Source organism: Alligator sinensis, unplaced genomic scaffold (genome assembly GCF_000455745.1).
Source record: "Alligator sinensis unplaced genomic scaffold, ASM45574v1 scaffold877_1, whole genome shotgun sequence".
In the NCBI taxonomy this organism is placed as follows: domain Eukaryota; kingdom Metazoa; phylum Chordata; order Crocodylia; family Alligatoridae; genus Alligator; species Alligator sinensis.
Window position 1 is genome coordinate 272,045 of NW_005843113.1, and position 18,431 is coordinate 290,475.

The window sequence follows — 18,431 nt, forward strand, 5'->3', positions numbered from 1 at the left end:
CAGGGGTGGCAGTTGGAGCACGTGGCCTACCTGCTGTGGCCCCGCCCCCGCGTCAAGCCCCGCCCCTCTCGGAGGCCTTGTGGGCTAGAGCCGCCCTGGGGGGTGAGGGGGTGCTGCCTCTTGGTTTCCTTTATGGGCCCTGAACCTGCCACGCACTGCATTACATTAGGTGTCACACCGTTCACTGGGAATTTTGCAATTGAAACAAGCCACAGTGTGCAAAGCTGCTATCGCACTAGTCACGGGTGAATTGCACCACCAGCCACATGCAAAGCCATTATGACACGAGTTGTGAGCATCACCATCAGCCAGGCGTGCAAAGTCGCTATTGCACTAGTCATGGGTGAATCGCACCATTGGCCATGCGTTCAGAGCTGTTAGCACAATAGTCAAGGGTGCATCGCACCATCAGCCACACGTGCGAGACCGTTATCACACTGTTCGCAGGTGAATCGTGCAATAAGTTCAGCCCGGGCATATGGACAAAGTCATTATCGCACCGTAAAAAGGATGCTCCAACTTGAAAGAAAAGCCTTTCTTCCTCATTCGTGTCCGTGTGACACGGGATTTAGCAGAATTCATGGATTTGGTGTTATCTGACAGGGCCACACTGTGATCACGGTTGCTCTGTCACAACCCAAAGGGTGTGATTTTTGTTTGTGTGTGCTTCGGCACTGCTAAATTGTTCCCGCTAAATTGCAGCTTCCTTGCACGGCGGAGTTTTCTGCTGCAAAAGAGAACCCCGGTGCAAGGAAGAATTTCCCGCCAATTTGAAGCTTTCTTTGCAGGGTGCATTTCTTTGTTGCAGCACAGAGATGCTCGTTGCAAAGAGTTCCCGCCATTTGTATGCTAATTTGAGTCCCATTATTGGCCAGTTCTAAATTATTCACACGTGGCGGCTAGTGATTGGCTTGCTAGCCGTATAAGAGGCTTGAGTGGTTTCTGCCCAAGTTGGAGGACTCCATGAACAAGGGAGGAGGAGTCTTCACGCTGTGTGAAGATCTCTAAGCGCTGGGGATCCTTACGGACCCAGTGCATTTAAAGCAGGCAAGAGAGGTCTGATCAACCTCTAGCCTCTCCCCATCGCCGATCGCAGTCCAGACGTATCCCTTCCCGCGCGCAAAAGAACCGGACCCATGAAGCCTAGCGAACTTCGTGTGAATCCTGGAACGAACTATTCAGAGCTCTTCTACCCGGGTTCGAGTCCTGCAGGTTTATCTTCCCGTCGCCGAAACCCATTGCGACGTACCCTCGTATTTTTCATCTTCCCGTCGCCGGAACCCTCTGCGACGTACCCTCGTGCCCTGCAGGTTCGAGTTTTGTTTTCTTTTCTGTCTGTAACCGCAACTCAAGCAAGTTTTCCAGCCTGCACCACTGACATCTCGGTGTAAGAAAACAATCTTTGAAACTACCGCTACGCGTTTGTGCCTAGTTCCAGCTCGACGGCCTTCCCTCTCCAACCTGGCGTGCCCAGGCTGCTGGCCACAGCCCGCGTGCAGCACGAAAAAGGGCTCGGGTCGCTCCCGGCCCGCACACTCTGGACTTGAACTTGCCAACTGCTGGGCTGCCAATGTGTTCTTTAGTGCCCCAGCTACACCACCCCCCTAAAAAGAACCAACCAGCGATAAAGTTAGTGCTTAAAAACTTGCAACATCTCTAGAGCTGGTTTGTATTCTGTTTTCATTTGAACTTTTAGCAGGGCCCTCAGTCTGTGATCTGGAGGCTCTGGTCAGGGTGGAAGCCGCACGCGTGCGGGGCCGTCTTCCTCTCGCTCTTCCACTTACGTCTCTGGGCAGAGTTTCGCTGGTCGGTGTCTACAGGCTCCCTCAAGTTGCTCAAGGGGCCGTGGGCGCTGGCCAGCGTGGTCCACTCAATGCTCTCTTCTAGATCCCTTGTTATTAACCTGTGACCTCCCTCCCTTCACAGTTATCTTTCCTATTTATTCCAAAAAATTAGTTGATATCCCCGGAGCCTCTCTTATTAAGGGAGGTTTATAGTTTCTTGGTGGGCACTGGACCATAATTTCCCTTTGGCACATCAAATAGGTTGATCTGGGTTTAAGGGGGGAAAGGCGCACTTGGGAAAAAAAAATAAAACCAGGCACGTGGGCAATTAGTGGTATTGAACCACACATTTTTTCAGGGTTGAGTTTCACAAACGGCTTCAGTGAGCACAGGATTGGCCTCTTAGGGCCCTGCGAGGTTAAAAACCAGTTATAGAGTTGTTACACATTTTCAAATACAAGCAGCCCTCAGACTTAACAGCACAATTGGTTCCTGGTCTTAAGTCGAAATGTTGAAACTCGGAACCGATTTCCCCATAGGAAACAATGTCATAAATAGGGGATTGGTTCCTGAACCAAGGCCCGATACTCTAGTTTCACCAAAAATAACCCAGAATTTTGTACTCAAATCAATTATAGATGAGTAATCTAGCTACATTAATGTGTTTATATTGTAAATAGCAATCGTATGGATTTGGAAGGACTTCTTTGAGGTGACGTTGCTGAACTATCCCTTTTTGAAGGGCTCCTGGTTGGACTTTTTGAAGGGCTCTTGGCTGGGATCTTCTCAGGAGTCTTGGCTGCAGGTTTTTCTGGAGTCTTGTCTGCTTTCTTAAAAGAAAGCGTCCAAGGAAGTTTTGACAGATGTTTTCCAGAGAGATGGGCAATGTAGCAAACTTGTTCGTTGGTGTGGCATCGCATCAGATCAAGCATTGTAAAGTTGAAACCCATGTCAGAAAGTTGAGACAGGGTGTCCAGTTATAAATGTAAGTGCACAACGTTGTAACTTGAAACCTTGTAAGTCAAGGACTGCCTGTACTAACTTTATAATTGACTGGCTTTGTTATAGCTGCATAGTCATTTTTTTTGTGTGATAATTAATTTGCATGTGTGGCCAGTCTAAATTTATTGTGCACTTCACCAGTTCATTGCGTGATATATGTAATGTGTAGTAGGGGCCTCAGTTGCCACATTCTGCTATTGCACTGAGTTGTTCCACAAGCACCTTCCTGCCTCCTTAACTGGAGTCCTAGTGGAATGGGCCTGATTGCCCAGCTAATTGCATCTGGTTGGCCTCAAAGCAGCGATTTCCCACCAGGGTACTGCGGCACCCTAGGGTGCCTTGAGAACCCTGCAGGGTTAATGCTGTTAGGTGTGCAAATGTAAGTCACAAGATAAACCCAGAGATTTCAAATACAAATCTACAGTGCAATAATATTCTGCCCTGTAGTGGTCTTTCTGAATTCTTTGCAGCAGAAACACTGCTCTATTATTTTTGTGTAGTCAAAAATAAGGGAGGACCAAGAGATGGCATTTTCCATGGGTTGCCTCGATTCTAACAGGAAGTTCTTTGAGTTGAGGAAGGTTGAGAACCACTGCCTTAGATTCAAGAGAAACATAATTCAGTGTTGGAACAAATTTTGAGACTCTAGAAGACTTCCTTGCTATGTTATTTTTTACTCCCCTCTCCCCGCGTTTTTTCTATGAGATGCTCATGAATTTGCAATCTCATGCATAGGATGCTACAGGTACATGCACATCGCTATTTCGTATCGTTTCAGTAAAAAGGATGCAGGAGAAATGTCTTATCCAGACATATTTCATAGATTTCATAGACTGCTACAAATGCCAGTTTCTTTTGGTATCACAGTCACAGATGACAATGCCTCTGTTAGATACTTGACATGTTTTTTTTTATGGCATCTTCTAATTTTAACCAGTTCCCCTCCCACTCGCTCCTTGCTGCCCAAATGTACGGTGGTAATCAAAATCAATGCCAGTCTTCAAAGTCAATTTAATTGTAAATATAGGGGCAAAATCCCAAATTACTAACCACTACCTCATGAGGATTGAACACTAAAAAGGATCACAGCAATGGGTTTTTTAAGCCACCATTACTAGCCTGTTAACAGGCACTTCTCTAAAAGAATAACAACGTTCTGATACAGCCTTGAATTTAAGAGCCACTGATGCAGTCGTGTTTGATTGTCAGGAGGTCAAATTTGGTATTGTCAGTTTACAGCATCTGTCACAATTGGCGTTTTAGAGTTGCTCATAGGCAGGCTAAGGAATGGATGAGCTTGGAGAGTGAATTTACTGCCTACTTTAGCTGCAGATCTTGTAGGGCCTAGGCCATCACTGGGACATACAGCAGGCCTATGCTTACACCTGCTCTGCTGATAAAGACCAATCTTGCAGTTTCAAGGGGAGTTAAAGAAATTGGTACCTTTCACTAGCACTTAAAAAGCTACTTTCTAACTTTGAAAGGAAAAAAAAAGGAGCTTCCAAAAGCAATGTGCTGTAACAATGCAGGATGGACAAGGGTTTTTCCAGCCGCAGTGATGCCGAGAGAGGGAATTTTCTTTCGTATTTTTTTCTAGATGATGTCACAACAATCCTTCAGCTTCCCACTCTGCTTGCAAGGACTATGATCATGTTAAAAAAAACCCAGCCTATTCTGCAAGTGATGTTGTAACCATAGTCCAGAAATTATGCAAGAGGCAAAGATTTCTTAGGGTGATATTTTTATTGGACCACCTATGTGTCTGGCATAAAGATAGATGAGCTTTCAAATTCAAGACACAGAGGCCCTGATCTTGCAAATGCATGCCCAAAGCACGCATCCCAGTTCCTCCCAAGGCTAGCGGTCGGGAGAGCTAGCATGGTTAACGCATGCTGGTTTTTGTAGTCAGTGGCAAACGGGAGGAAAGTAGTATGGCATCCAACATACTGCCTTTGACACCCAGGCTTAAATGACCATGTACCCTTTTCCAGCCAGGTCACTGAAGGTGTGGGGTAGCTTTGACACATTCACAGCTCAGACTCACAGAAGTTTAGGGCTGGAAGGGATCTTGTGAGATCATTGAGTCCAGCCCCCCTGCTCTGGGCATGAAAGACTGTGAGGGTCAAATAACCCCAGCACGGTGTGCGTCCAGTCTCCTTTTGAAGATCTCCAGGGTAGGTGCCTGCACCGCCCCCACTGGGAGTCTGTGCCAGAGTCTGGTTACACGAACCATGAAGAAGTTTTTCCTTATATCCAGTCTGAGTTATATCCGTGGCTTTGGAGCTATGGTAAAACAGTTTAACTACTCTGCACCTACATCCCTTCCTGAAGCTGGACTAGCCTCAGTTCCTGGCTGCAGGTATAAGCACAGGGCAGTAAGATTGATGGTTTTATTTCCAGTAGGAGAGTAAAGCACATGCACAAGTGTAGGTCTTATGGACCAATCCTGCCCATGTATGATTCAGTGGTAAAGTTTCCAGTTGCTTCAGTAGTGCAGGAGTGACCCCTCTGTACACTAAACTCTCAGCATCTCCCAGAAGGGTTCAGCACTGCTTTACATTTCTTAAGTAAATATCTATTCTCCTTTTCTCAAACGGATAGATATTTCAATCCATCCTTTGTCATTATACTCACAACAATACTTTGTTCCTCAAACAAAAACACACACATATATATATATATATATATATATATATAAGCCCACATGCATTGTTCATGAACAAATGCCATTGTTAAGTGAGATGAAAGGTTTCCAGGTAAAACAGATATGTGATTGTTTTCTCCCAGAAAAAAAAAATAATGTCTCGCTTAAGTTGTTTCTTGGTTTGAAAAATAAAATTACATCCCTTTCCAGGAACACTTGAGTTGGGGTCCAGGAGTTAGGTAAACAAATAGATCAGGAGGTCAAAAACTGCATTTTATTTTAAACAAGGAGAAAAAAAATCATAAAACTCAGTATGAACAGAAATGTTTTTGTGACATTTTAAAAAAATGAAATATTCCTAGTTTCTGAAAGCCTGAATACAGGAAGTTTCTTCTTGCCTGAAAAACAGAAAGTGAAAAAGACTGTAAGTACACTACGGTAACTAATTTTTACCAGTAAAGTTTCAGCTAACAGCTAATTTTTAGCAGTAAAGTTTCAGTATCCAAGCAAAACATAAACTATAAATTATTGGACGTCAGTCTGATTATTTATGTTCTCTATTTTAATCATTTTAAATTTAAAGCAAGAAAAGAACTGTATATTTCAGTTCTCCCCCAGTATAACTGGCATAGCCACTTTGATGTTAATGAAACAGACTGTGACCCTAAGTATGTTTTATCATTTCATGAGTAGTTGAGTCAATCTTAGAAAACAAAAAAATAAAAAGAAATTTAAAAAAACCCTAGTTCATTTGTACTTTGTGGAGGACTCACAACCTGTATCCAAAGACATAAACCACTTGAAAGAAACAACATTTGCTTAAGTCTCTATGGATTTATTGCTTGGTTGTTCTCCCATACCTCCTGCCTCTTTTCTTCCTTCTCCCTTTCCCTAGCTTTTTTATTTACATCACTCGTGTTGGATAGCCTGCTCTCTGCATGTCCTTTTATGGCTTCTGAATAAGAGAGCTGTGACTCACAAAAGCTTATACATCTCTTATTCATTTAGTCTATAAGGTGCACCTCTAACCATGTCTGCTGCCAGTGCCTATCTTGTAAAGTTAAGCATAAGTATTGGTATAGCCAGGGCCAGATAACAAGGATAAGATCATACTCCCTTTGAAGCCACTGGCACCACTTTCAGTAACTTCATTGGAAGCAAACCCAAACCTAATGTGTCTCATTAGGAAATAAGCCTTTAACTTTCTAAAGAAGACTATCAAGAGATATTACTTCACACTTGCCGTAGGGGTAAGGGCAAGGGCTCCCATGATTTTGAGATACTGTTATACATTCATAAGCAGGCAATAACAGGAGTTTTCCAATTCAAAGCACACCTTTCAGAATAAAAGAAAATACTAAAAATGAAGTAATCGAACATATTAAAAAGGCCTTATGACTTATTTAATTGAGTATAGCCTTTTTCACTTTAAAATCAGTAACAGGGATAAGAGGTGATAAAAGTTTCCAGCTTTAGTGCTTGGTGAAAGGGGCAGAAGTGGTGTTTTCATGGTTACAGCTCATTGGTAAATTCTGTTTCTAAGCTTTGAGCACTGTTTAGTGATAGATTTGAAATGAGCCTGTAGGATAATTTTAGACAAAAGCGGGCTTTATTTTGAAGACTGAATAAATCTCCTAATGCATTATTGAAATAAACCTACACTGTATTTATTTAGTGGAAAGTGAATTTTTTGTTTAGCTTCTGTAATGGTTCTTCAGATATTTAAACCCTTAAGTTAGGGTTGTTAAAATGGTGGGATTAAAGGTTGTTTTGGTACAAATCCCAAAGCTTTTTGTTCTTTAACATGAAATAAAGTAGTATGCTTGTAGCTGCAGCTAATGTTTAACTTTAAACTTAATTTAGGTGTGCATGATATTGTCAGGAGAGTTATTTAGCTCTTAACTACATGAGCCTTGTGTAGCTGTACTCAACCAAAATAGGCTAAATTCTTTGGATGTTAATTAAACAAAGGCTTAATTAATTTAATTCAGAACTTTGTTTAAGGATCATTGTGTTCATCCTTATGGGCATGATTGTACAAATGCTAATGCATATACTTAACTTTATTATGGTCAGTAATCCTATGGGTGTTTAAGCTAGGTATGTAAGTATTTTCAGAATTGGGCCCACTATTAGAATCTGATTCTGTGGGTACTTAACTCTGTTACTCAAGTAGTTTCAGGAAAGTGCCATTAAATAATAACAATAATAATAATAATACCGCCCCCCCCTGAAATTAAGAAAGAATATTTTTATTTTAGTTCATGAAAAAAAAATCTATTTTGAGTATATTGACTAATGTGGCAAATTGGTTTAATTTAAATGATGTTTGATCTTCACTTTAGGTGCCCATACTGCAAATACTTGCTTACTTTTATTTCTTCTGAAGAGGTCCGTTGACTTCATGGTATTCTGGTTACAGGACTGGGGGTCTTAATAACGAAACTACTGCTAAGTGTTTTGGGCCTTTGTATCTATGTGACACCAATCATCATGGTAACTGTGGGCCGTCAACAGATTTATGGAGCGCAAATGATCTTCAGATGCCCATCAGATGCTTTCTTTGGCTAGGGTAGACTAGTGCTTTTAATTAATTCAATCTTTCTCTTTCTTATCACTCTTTTTGGTTTTATTCTCTTTCTTTCTCCCTAAAATGGCTCTTCCTTTTCTTTTCTTATTTTTCCCTTCCTATGTGGCATATTTGTTGATGGTAGATGGAGATGCACTCAGCAGCACATCCTGCATGCTCCATATCCTGTAGATGTCGATGTCAATGTTAATGGGTAAAGATACACTAGAAAAGAAGCAGGGAAAAACTTATGCAGATTGTTAACTCCCATAATCCTGGCTGGGTGGCAGCTTTTAAGACCTGTGTATGAAGCTACCATTTTCCTTCGTACAAAGGTTAGTGTATGTATGATACAGTACGATAGCAATTTGCCCTTTCCACTTGTTTATTTTCAGCCCACTCATCACACTTTTTATCCTTAATTACTGACTTAGGGTTTTGAAGGGTGGTGGGCGGTTCTGTTGGGCTAACTTTGTTTCCAAACATCAATTCTCAGTTGGGTTTCTACCTAGTCAGTAGACGCCAGGCTGAATATGATGTTGGATTCTGGAAGACTATCTTCAAATTCTCCTTTCCATAATCAGGATTTTAAAGAGGGGATGTGAGGAGGGAAAGTTATGTCATGGAATACATCCAGCTGTTAACTTCCATTGTAATCTGATGTGGCTATCACAGAATGTAAAGGGTAAACCGACCAACGGCTCTTTAATGTCTCGCCCACTTTTTCTTTATAGATATTGAGCTAAATTTGTCCCCATTATAGCTTAACTGAACTGAAATTTGGACTACTTCATTTCCACCCAGCCTTCCTCTTTCTCTTACCATGTTAGAAGAGCCAGGAGATTAATAGTTTAATAGAGTCTGGACAAAACTAAGAGTTTGTGAATTCTGTATCTGGGGGATAAGTGACCTGAAACCCTGGAAATCAAAGTTCTTTATTAAAGTAGAGGGCTGTTGTAGTGTAATTGGTTTCAGTACAGATTGTTACATTGTCCACTAATAACCTCAGCATTGACCTGGATGGGCCAATCTTTCTTTCTGCCTACTTGAGATTGGGGTGATTTAGTTTCCAGGGTTCAGCCTCAGGCCTTTGTGCTCTTGAATGCATCTGTTCTGGAGAGTTTACCAAATGTTATAAGGAGTTAATATGTACTATAGACTTCTGTTTACTCCATAAACATTATTTCTTTTACAATTACTGTTTGGGTCTAAGGGGAGTGAATGCCCACTGGTTTTCTAAAATCCAATACAACTTTATTTTGTACGGTGGCATTTCATATATCTTAAAATGCTTAACAGATTTAAGAAAAGTAGTAAGAGAGAAATTAAGACGTGCATTGCACTATTAGTTGTTTTTTTAGAAAACATAGAATCATATTTATGTGGAAGTAATGTGTTTGGAAAGTTTGTCTTTCTTTTTTTTAACAGTGACTTTTATTTCAGCATCTTCAATTCATGTTTTATATAACTAGCTAACAGAAGAAAAATAACTTTGAAAAAGCTCTGAAAAAGGAGCTGTTCTATTGGCTACAGCAAAGATCTGTAGTTTACATCCTGAGCTTCCTTTGGATGTAAACTACATCCTTTGCAACTTTGGAAAGGTCCAAACCCTTTGGGTGCTAAGTTTATTGGGTGCCTCCATTTTGGCCTGTTAAGATGTGTAGTGCCCAGACTTAAGCTGCTGAGCACGCTAGGAAAAATCCAGTTCAAGCTTGTTGTAGGTATTAAGCTTCAGCCTAAATTCTGCTGTGATCTGAATTTCAACTGGGATATGCCTGACCTCCACCCAACTCCTTGATCCATTAGGACAGGGGTTTTTAACGTTTTTTAAGGAGCTGGGTACACTCCTGGCAGAGCGGGGATGGCGGGTGGATACGGAGCAGGGGACACTTGCACGTGGCAGCTGCCACATGCGAGCCCCCACCCCACCACGTCTGGCCAGCTGAGCAGTGCCTGCGTGGCCCACAGAGGTGAGCCGTTGCCCTTGCCCTCTCCAGACCTGCTCTTGGGAGGCGGCAGCATGAGGTGGTGGGTGGCGGTGCTCTATCCTCACCTGCCTACACTTACCCCCTAACCCCTTTCCAAATACTCCTGAGGTTATGCATACCCCCTGGATGACAACCCCTGCATTAGGATCACACCGCATGCCTAGCTTTCACTGACAGCATTGAACTGAGTACTCTGGATAGCACCTAGTCATTCTCATTCAAGAACGCAGCTGGTGTTAGGGGCACCCACTTCTTGCCTGGTAGGCTACTGGTTGGAGCGTTAGCCCAGAGTGGGAAATTTGGGGGGGCTCAGAGTCCCACTTCCTGGACAAGCCCTCTAATCACAAGACTGTTATGCAAAAAGTAGGCAGTTGCATCCCTACAACTAGTCAGTGGACTTTTACTCTCAGAAGAGGAGTTAGGTGATCTGAGTGCTCAGTGGGAAGGCCTGAGCAAGGTACCTAAGCTGGAGAAAGGCAATTATTCAGGCCCACTTTCATGCCTAGGATTTCCTTCAAACTTAGATTCCCAAGTCTAAACACAACAGAACAGAACCCGTTCTCAGAAGTTTTGATGCTCTGACTTCTTTCAGCTCTCATGGACTCCACATACAGCATGGGCCATTCAGATAACTGCTGGGAAAGAGACACTTCTCTTGGTTAGGCATGCCGCAGTACTGGGAGCATGAGAGCAACAAAAGAATTCCTGCCTAGGACTGCATCAGACAGTATTTGCTGTCATGTATAAAATGAGGATAACAGCAAGCTCCCCAGAGTATGAAGGTTTTAATTAGGGTAAAACCTGTGAAACACTCCTGTAGTAATTTCTGTCGCTTGCTCTAATGGCCACTAAAATCTCAGATGTCACAGGGGTTTCTCTGTTCTCCAGGTTGTGCCCCGCTTCTCATTTACCAGAACAATAGAAATACCTCTAGTGAAAATACAATAGAAATACCTCTACCTCTTCTGCAGTGAAAACCAATCAAATTGTCTAGTGACAATTTGATTGGTTTTCACTGCAGAAGACGGCTTTGAAGAAAGGTGTGATGTAAGAGGATAGAAATTATTTGTTTAGTGTATTTACTCTGAGGCTGAGTTATATTGGCCTCATTAATCATTTTTGGATGTAAACTCATTTATTAGGGGTAGCCATTAGTATTTATTATATTATGACAGTGCTTTGATTTTCCTTTGTGCTACAAGCATAGAGTAAGGGTCTTTCTACACAGCTGACATTTGACTACCCTCCAGGGAGGCAGGCCCAAACTAGCATTAACTTAGATTGCTTGGGTAACAGTGGTAGTAGGGGCACATCTTTTAGTGCAATTTAGGGGCCTTCTGAGCTTGCACACCCTGTATTTAACCCCTTTCACCATTTCTTTGTTGTTATTGTTTCACAATGAACTGGGTAAACTGTATCATGGAAAATAACACTTATAAAATTAGCGAGATTCAATCGTTATAAAATAGCTGCCAGGCAATATTGTTAGAATGAACAATATTTTTAGCTTTACATTTGCTGAGAGGAAGCAAACACAGGTGGCTTCATGCTGGAATCCACCTTTTCTTTGCTCAATTTTCAGAAAACAATTTCCACCTATATATGTAGGCTGTGTTTTCGCTTTACTAGTGAGCAATACTTGGTTTCAGATGTCACACTAGCTTATGCCATAAAGTACCCGAAGGAGACAAGAGCCATCTGTTTGTGTCAAAGAGAGGGATTTGCAAGATATGCCTGAATCTTCACGTAAGTGCTGTACTCATTGGTTAACAAAGTACTAGTATTACCTGTGGATCATTGTATGTTCCTTACGTTAATAAGCACTTGAACTCTTTGTTGCACTCTCCTTGGTATGACTGTGAAAACTAAAAGCTGCTGTGTCTGTGGATCCCAGGCTTTAAGGAGCAAATGTAATACATACTCGATGCAACAGGCAGTTCCAGAATTACATTTCAGTTGCAATGCCATCTTCTTTATTCCTGGGTCTGAATTTTGCAGCAAAAATGCACACTGCTGATGTAACTAGTTTATGCCCCCAAGGTTTACAAGTAGAAATTGAAATGTAAATGTTTGTGTCCAATTTAAGAAGGAAAAACTTTGTGAATTTTATACGCTCCAGTATATGAAATTGGGTGAAAGTGTTATGTCATTACTTAGAGATCTAAATGCAACCCCAATCCAGTTCATAGTTCTCATTTAAACTTTTATTGATTACTGACCCTGAAGAAATTACCCACAAATTGGAGCATGAAAAACTAAATGTGTGTTGCACAGAGCTTTATTTTACTTAAGGTGACAGTAAGAATAGTTACACAAAAAAGGGGGAAAAAACTCAGGGGGGATTTGTTTAATGCTACAGATGGCTTCTTGCAAATATTGCAGTGGTGGCTGTTGAAACCTAAAAATGGGTCTGCAAATAAGAGTCCTGGGTACAACCTCAGTTTACAACAGAAGACTTATAAATTGTAGGGATTCTTGGGGAATTTTCCCTTTGAGGGAAAAATGCTATTTTGTGTCAATACCACCATGCATGTTGGCACTTGAAATTGTTGGGTTGAGGATATCCTGGAGCTTGATTTAGAACTGATGAAGAGAACAGAGCAATTTTGATTCTTCTGTTAGGTTTACATGGCTGTTATGCAGGGGAAAAAATCATGTTTAGGCATTTACAGTTGCATGGATTTACGTGTGTGCAAAATTGTGACGCTTGTGCCTGTACCTGGTTAACTAGGTGTCAGAGATCATATGTACATTTTTGTATTTTTAACTCACCATATGTAATCGAATCTCAGATGAGGTTTTTCCCTCATTCAGTATGGTGGGGGGGAAACCCCATGTCTTCATTTGAGCCTGGGCTGGGAATTGGAGCCACAGTTGCAGTCACTGCTACCCACAGACTCCTCTCCCCGCACCCACTTTTACTCCCTGCAGCTACTTAACCTTCCTCTTGCAGCTCTAGCTCCTGCTAGGGCCCTGCTCTGGCCAGAAGAGGTAGCATAGAGCATGTGCTGCATCCGGCCCCATCTGGCCATGCAGCAGTCGTGGTGGCTTCAGCCCTGGCTCCCAAGCTGGGACCCATACAGTAGCAGTGGCAGCTTCAGACCTGGCCCCAGAGGTGAGACCAGTGCTGCTGGTGCTGTTGCTGCATAGCCAGCCTGGGCCCAGAAGCAGCCCATGCTCTGTGCTCCCTGCTCTAGTTGGAGAGAGGCCCCAGCTGGAGACAGAGCAGCAAGGGGAAGGTAAGTGGTGGTAGGTGGCAGGGGTGCAAATGGTAAGGGGCTGATGTGGGGTATGCTGGCATGGGGGGGGGGGGAGGAGGAGGGGCAGGCAGCCAGGCGGTCCCATTAAAGTAGTGGAGAGAATGAATTTAGTTCATTAAGTTCTAGACATGGAAGTTCTAGACATGGAAAATTAAAACAATTGATAAATTTTCCATGTCTAGAATATAATCATTCAGAATGTCTAGATGTCTTAAATTCTAAGTCATCTTGGATTCCACTTAATACAGTAGGAATCTATGTTCCTATGCATTCACCTATATGTTTCGAAACTGAAAAGAACAGCTCTGCTTGTGTATAGTCCAATGTAATAATAATACATTGTTATTATAAAGAGAAACTAGTAATGTTGGAATCGGAGGCTGAAGGAATTAAAGAATGAGCCTTTTCTCCTTTTTAACCTATTAATTGTGGTGCTATTTTCTTTAAAAAGTGAGGGTTTTTATTGTCAGTTCTTTTTATTAATGTGGATTAAGAAAGACTAATCCAGGATTTTAAAAATATTGACCTGTTGATGAGATCTATTCCTTTATTTTGCAGCTTTCATCCTAGAACTTAATGCAGCTGATTAATCTTTAAGCTGCAATAATTTATACAAATATTGCATAATAGAAAGGTATCGTTTTCTAATTCCAAAGCATTTATCAGCAACTGTCCATCATATAGCTGCGTAGGAAGGTAAACCAAGGTTGGATATGTTATTCAGGACTATGTGAGAATTACTCAGTAAAGTTGAGAATGGCACTCATGAGTTTGGATTCCCTAGTCCCGGGGTCAAAACTTAACCAAACAGAGCATGTTCTCTGAAGTTTTGAAGCTAGGATGTTTTTCAGTGATGTTTTCAGACATTTCTAACCCTTTGTTCGAAGGTGTTTTTAAAAAGAAATCGAGTGTATTCCTTTACCAGTTCGTGATGTTAATATCTATATCCAGGGATGTAGCTTGTTCTCAGGTTATCTGAACGTTTCCTTGTGGAAGCAAGGGGGATGGGGAGTAGAGATGTTTAACTGAAGAGAAGCCCACTTGAGATTGGCCAGTTGGACATCTTTTTATTTCGTCATGCAAAGAGGATGCAGACAATGATACAATAATTCCTAAGCCAGGAGAATTATAGCCATAGGAAAGGTTTTCAACCTAAATTTGAGAGACTGCAGCACGTGCCAAGCTTAGTCACAGGATGTGCAGGCATCTCTGGGAGCCTTTTCCCCGGTCTGCTGTTCTTTTTTTGCATCTCAACGAGATGTGATATGGGATGGCAGACTGTTGAAGCATTAAGGCCTGTGCATGAAAGAGCTGTTCCATTGTATTAACCTTGTAAAAAACATCGAGAGAGAATTGTTTCATATGCTGTGGGATTATTTTTTTTCAGCAAGCGCATGTTTTGATGACAATATTTAGCATTCAATTTGCTTTTTAGTGTGCCAGCCCTAGTCTTTGAATTCCTGTGGGCTTGCCACCCACTCCTTAAAAAAAAAATAAAAAAGTCGTAAGCTCGTTTTGTTTGCTTTTTAATTATTCCACCAATTAAGATGTTTTAAATGCACTCATTTCTATGCTTCAAGCGAAGCTAGTTCTGTTTCAGCTTTCTTTCAATTATTCTTGTAATTAAGATCCCTAAGCCTATGGCAGAGTGGAGGAAGTAAGTTAAAGTGGCACCCATGTTATTTAGCCGTCTTAATAATAAATTGCTACAACTCTTTCTGCTTACTACAAAGCAAATGATTCAGGAATTTGACAGACAGTGTGTATTTTTTAAAGGAATATGAAGTTTTCAGCACTATGGTCTCATCAGGGATCTCGGTGGTAAACAGTCGTGTGCCCCCTTAATTATAAGGGAAACTGGAGTGGTGCTTATGGGGAGAATTTAAATAGGCTAAACCTGAACACCACATCAAAGTGGAATTTTTAATCCAGCCAAATGCTTCATGGTACCCTATAGCAAGCTGTAGTAAGTTTAGGGTTTTTTTTTAATTTTATTAGTGTTGATGTTCACTCTAGGTATGTATCAGATCATGGTAACAACAACTGAGGTATTTCTTTCACTTGGAGAATGTAGAACTATGATACATAATTTTCTCTGACACTTTTGATGGTTACTACAGACAGTGCCCTCAAGGAAAGCTGTGCTTGAGAGATGAAATGGCCTAAGCTGAAATGTGTTAAGATGGTCTGAATGTCCCACTAAAAAGAAAAAAAAATCAATCTATAAGCACACACAATGTTTCATTCGTTTTATACTGCTAGGCACCATTGAATATATTAATATAAAAATGAAAGAATATGATTGTAACTTACTAGTCATATAACAGTTTTATTTGAGCCCAAGGACACCTAAGGAGTACAAATAAAAAGAGAAAGTATTTTCTTCCGTTATTTTTTTTCATTTTTTTGGCATGTCTTACAGTGACTCCTAGATTAATACTTCCTCAACTTGGTAATTCTGAAAGCTTCCATGTTTATTTTTAAGATTTTTTGGCAGTTTCTGAGTGTTTGGGGAAGCTAATTTTGCCTACCATAAGTTTGTATTATACTCTGGGGCTAGGGACAGAAATTACACGCAAACCAGTAGAAGTGATCAGAAACCAGTTTAAATCTGTAAAACAACAGAAGTTCAGTGCATATAAACTGCTTTCAAAATGGCCGAAACCAGTTTAAGATGAACCTGGATAGATGTAGTATCAGACTTAACTGATTGAGGTTAAATTGGTTCATTCAACTTCTGTCCCAAATTCCCTCCAGCTCCCAGTTAACTCAGTCATCCCAGGATATTTTACACTTCCCCCGCTGTGGCAGCCAGAAGATAGCTGCCACTAGAAAGGACTTACCAGAAATGGCAGGGATGGCGCAGAAGGGAGACGAGTCAGCATGACCGGCAAGGACGCTTATGGGGAAAACCCCGCCCCCAGCGCTGGCGCACTTTACAAGCACTTGCTGGCTCCATTTATCGGTGTGGAACTGATCCAGGTGGCTGGATAAAAGCCTCTCAGGAGGCATCAGCAGGGGGACCAGAAGTGAGGTCCCGAAGCCATGGAAAAGAGCGTCCCGGCTCGTATTGCCCTGGGAGGGGAGACTGGTGGGAGACAGGACTGGATCCCACAGACGGCGGCTCAGAGGGGCCTGCTTACTTACCTAAAGTAACGGCATGGAGTCCTCAGAATGACAATTGGCCGTTGGACCACGGGGAACCTGCAGGAAAAGAGAGAGGCAACGGAGGAGTGAGTAAAGGGGCTGTGAGCAGCCAGTGTGGAGCTTCTCCCCTAACAACATTTCTACTGAAGAGGGAAGGACAGTAAATTTCCCCATTACGGGGGACTTATGATGTAATAAGAGTAAGAGACATAGAAGAACTTGGAGGTTCCAGGAGCTTAATTGCTTCATGTGGAGACTTTTTGGGAGAGATCCACAGAAAGACAACGAGACTGTACTTACCTCATTGAGACTGTGACATCAGGTTGGCGGTAGTTGAGGTAGGGGAGGCGGAGTCTCAAGGGACAGTGCCTGAATGGACTACCTGTCGAGGCAAGGGGATAGATCTTCCTCCCATCCTTACTAAAAGAATTTAACACCAAGTCGTGGCAGGTAAGAGCATTCAGCACAGTCAAAGCTAAGTCCTTGGGTCAAATTGTCTACTTGCAAGGACATAGACGCAGGTAGCCTTGCCGAGAGAGGTAAGCATCCAGCCAAGGAATGGCACGGGCACTTACACCCTCAAACCCCCTTTGCAGGGTGGGTGGACTAGCCTTGGCCCATGCTGTCTGTTCCAGCTCCCTCCAGGAGCAGAGAGACATTCTGTAGCACCCCCCGCAACTTCTAACCTGGGCCAGGCATGTGGCTGCATTACCAGAAGCAATAGTGAATGTCTCTTCACTTGCTTATCAGTTCAATCTATGCAGTTTAACCTGCAAAGATTGAATTGATTCAGCCTTGGACTTTTTAACTGTCTGTACTTAGCCTGGGTCAATGCATGCACCTGTTAACTATTGGTTATTTACTGTGTGTTCAGTACTTTATGATGTATGCAAATGAGGGACACTATAAAACATTATATAGATAGCATGTCAGAAATGTATGTTTTATGCTTTTGAAATCTGAACTATTATTTCGACGTTAATGCCCGTCTTCATCCTGCCAAGTTAAATGATAAAGTTTGGGTGTCTCAAATGTTTTTTTCACTAATTTAGTGTGTGTTAGACATTTTCAGATATTAGTTGCAGAAGCACCATTCCCTTCAGCCACTTAATACAGCCAATTTAAACTTCACTTAGTTGAAAATTAATAGGTTTGAGAAAAATGAAGCAGTTAAATTTTACCGCTGGCCTAAGCAAACTCTTTCATCGACTTTAACAGAATTGAACCTATTTCCACCCTTAATGAATTTGACCCCAAACCTCTAAATGTCCTTTTTTCACTGCTAATTAACTCAATGTATATTAATGCTGTAAGCAGGTTTCAGTACAGTATGTTATTCTATATTGGCTGATACATGTGCTTGCACGAGGCAAATACAGGTTTTGGGCTAAGATTTTCAGTTTTGTTTTGGTTGCCAGGACAGTTTTCTATTTCTTGCCTAAGCCAGAGCTTAGCATGCTTTATAAAGAAAAACCCCAGTCCTATTGATTAAAATTGCATTTGCCCCCTTTAAAAGCCACACACTGTACAGTGACTTGCTCTGATATTTTTCAAAAATGAAATCAATGAGATGGCTATCTGGTGTATGTGATGAAACTTCATACTACTTGTTTTGCATTTGCTTTCCATTAACTTCAAATGATCCCTTGCATTTTTTATTATTGTAGGACATAAATAGAAATCATTAATAATTTTTGCTGGACTTCTCAACATGGTAGATGCTTGAGTAAAGGTGGTTCAAACTTTTCTAACATTCAAAGTTGAGTGATCCTGGTTATTGCAGTCTCTGAGGCAAGTCAACACTACAGATGTAGCTGGGTTCCAGATTTGGTTATAACATTGCTAAAATTTGTAGTATAGATGGTTCCTGAACATGTTTAAATATTCCTTACAAGCTTAAAGCTGTAAATATTGAGTCCCTTATATCTGCTGTAATTGGGTCCTCTGTCTTGGTTGTGCCTGTAGTACAAATAGTTCTTAAATCCAACTATATCTCTAATTTTTCGTTGTCTGTCTGCCTTTTTCAGAATCTGTTTA